Source organism: Eurypyga helias, unplaced genomic scaffold (genome assembly GCF_000690775.1).
Source record: "Eurypyga helias isolate BGI_N326 unplaced genomic scaffold, ASM69077v1 scaffold6776, whole genome shotgun sequence".
NCBI classification, from domain to species: domain Eukaryota; kingdom Metazoa; phylum Chordata; class Aves; order Eurypygiformes; family Eurypygidae; genus Eurypyga; species Eurypyga helias.
In genome coordinates, this window is record NW_010255901.1 from 11,026 (window position 1) to 14,118 (window position 3,093).

Below are 3,093 nucleotides of genomic sequence, written 5' to 3' on the forward strand. Positions count from 1 at the left end.
GGTTAAAGGAGAAGTTGAGACTGTACTAATAAGTTTAAATTTATTCTGAAGTGCAGCCTCGCAGACCTGCCTGCCTCAAGTCTTTAGACTCGGGTCTGCTTTCTGTGTTTTCTGGCTTGAATGAACATTAAAACACTTGGAATGTTCCTCTTCGTAAGATCTCCGTTCTTGATCCGCGTATTACTTTCAGATGGACAATCCAAATCCAAGAATTTTATTTTGGCCGAAATCGAAGAATTCTTTAAGAATTTCTAAAGAATTTCCACTTGAAGAAGAAAATTATTCTAGTTTGAGTAGTAAGGCACAAACTACTCTTCGTACGGTGGAGCTTTAGTAGCCGTGCAGTGCAGATTGAGTGACGGAGTGTCCGTAATAATAAGACCTGGGTCAGCGAGCGCCAACTGCAAGACGTGTCAGCGGGAGGTGTGACACCTTTGTTACCTTTGCCAGCAGCAACCTGGGGCGACAGGGCTGGCAGACGAGATGGTGATGACTGTCTGCGGTATCTAGAAGGGACGCAGGTTGCACGTGACGCAGTTGCCTGTGGCAGACGGATCCTGTGCATAAGGACGTGACTAAATAACGTCCCTGAGCTTAGGCTAATCACAAAATGGTACCTGGGCTGGCATGTGTTGGCCATGAAAGGGTGTTATACAATAAAGGGATGAAAAACGGTCACGCGGTTTAGCTTTTGAACTTACGGGGCTTACGCGTGACCTCGGCGTGTCACTTCAGAAATGGTTAGTGCTTGGTGCTTGCAGGAAGTGATCACTGAGGAGATGCACAGAGAAGGTAATAACCCACCAGATCTGCGGTGTCCACCCCTTATTGCTAGATTATTTGGACTTCACTAGGCACAATTTGGTCGCTGGGTGATCCCACTTCATGTTTGTGATGCCTTGCTCCGGAAATCTCTCCGGAAATCTCAGAAGTGCTGAGTTGAGTCTTGGGATTTGGAAAGCGTGAAGAAGCCTGGTCCCCCAGAGAGGTGGGATGAAAACAAACTCTGGAGTGGGAGACACTTAATCAGCTGCTCTCAGACCCCATTAGTAGGTTGGATTCCTTGCAAGTGTAATTGGGGTCACTGAGGGAGGTTGACTCGAAGGATGAATTGATGCCTTCCAGTCCTCTCTTCCAGGTAATCCACACTGTGCTGTTTCCTGTCTAGAACTTCTAAAAGGAACACTTTTCTACATAAATTTCTACAGAAAATTTGGGCTGTGGACTGTACGGTTTCAGAAACAAGCCCTTTGCCTCTCAGGTAAGAGTAAAGCCAGTGTCCTCAACCCGGCGTGAGGGATGCTGTCGTTTTGTCTCTCACATACACAAGTACAAGCGGGTGCAGAAATAATGGCTTTTGTACTCACTTCATGTTCACTAGCTGTGTATTCCACCTTTTCAAAGGAAAATTCTGTCAGTAGGGGGTCGATCTATCTGTCTCTTTAGAAGAGCTGTATACGACAGTTGGAGAATGAGGGTTATGCTCCAGAGTTTGAGGAAAGGCTCTCTTGGAATCAGAATCGGAGGGTATTTGATGTTACAGACGAGTATTTTAGAACTGTTCTGAGGGGGGTGTTGCCCCTGAGCCCCCTTTAAAGGATGCATAGATAGGTAGGTTCCACCACACTTGACCAAGGTACTGCTCTCCAGCTCTCCCAGCTTTTGTCCTTGCATCGTGCTTTGGAGCCTGTAGGGTTAAGCCTGTCAAATCCAATGGTGGCCACCCAAGACATTCCAGTCTCCCAGATGCTCCTTGTTATCCATCCCCCTGGAGAGTACCATTCCGTACTCTGTACGCTGCAAAAGGGAACCGTACCTTTTCCGTCAGTTTAAGCTAGCGCGTCGCACTGGCTGTAGCAGTACGCAGGAGACCAGAGCATCACCAGAAAGCCCTTCGGATTCAGTGGATTAATTGTACGTGCGTGTACACTGGGAGATTTGATGCTTGCTGAAGGGCATAGTTAAGAAAACTTGCTTTTAGAGATCCCATGAGGTGCGTATTCTGCAGCTACGTTTTTTGGATTAGCTCTTGGCTTGAGCTGCTTGAAGCAAACCGCCGCTGACCCAGGGGCCACGTGGCTGCATCAGCGCAGTGTTCGGTCTGTGTTAATGAACTTCACCTTTTTGAACGCAACCCGTTCAGGCATCATCTGCCCGGCGGTGTGATGCCAACACAGGACTTAATTAAAAAAGAAAAAAAAAGGTTTAAAGATTAACTTATCTGCTTCAAAAACTATGCAGTCTTCAGCAACCACTGGCTTTCCCCAAGATGATGTTGTGTGAAAATCAGGTGATTGTAATACACAAACCCAAATTAGTTTCTTTCCTGATCTTCTTCCTCCTTGCTCATTATTTCTTTTGTTAGTGTGCTGCCCTAGAAAAAAAGCCTGAAATTGTTTCCTGTTTGGTTTCTAAAATACTGGCAGCCCTCAGTGCTTTGTATCATGAGTTCCAGGCACACAGAAACGCTCTTAATAGTTGTCATGATTAATGGGTAAAGTTAGTAATTAATTATTAATAGGTGTCAGTTTGACATCCCTGTGAGTCATGAATGTACTACCCTCATTTTGTGTGTGGGAATCTAAAACAAGACTAGCTTTACTCAAGGACCAAGGAACATCAAGAATTAGGTGCTCCAGTATCTAATTCCAGTCTCTTCCTGAAATCCAGATTTTGGGATTAGGCGTGTCCGTTTCCTCTCCAGCGGCAGGTGCCCCTGGGTACTGAGCGCTGCCAAAGTGTGCGACTACAAAAGGCTTTACCCAAGCGTGGCATTCCTCTTAACCTTCCCTTCCGAAGCTTTGTGCAGCACAGTGTGGGAAGGGAAAGAGGGAGCAGGAGAAGGTGTAGCTCACGGATCTGGGAGGAGATATGGCTCTCCTTCCCGTTCCCAGTACTTCGTGTGTTTTACACGCTTAACTACAAGACAGTACGTTGATTTTTTTCTGCCCCCTCTCCCTGTTCTGTATGAAACACAGAGTCAGTCCCAGGGCACGAAGCTGATGCAACTGTGTCCCTGCAGGACCATTCCCTTGTCTTCCCACCGACTTCCCCGGTGGCTCGGGTGTTCTCTGCTCTGCAGTAACACAACCT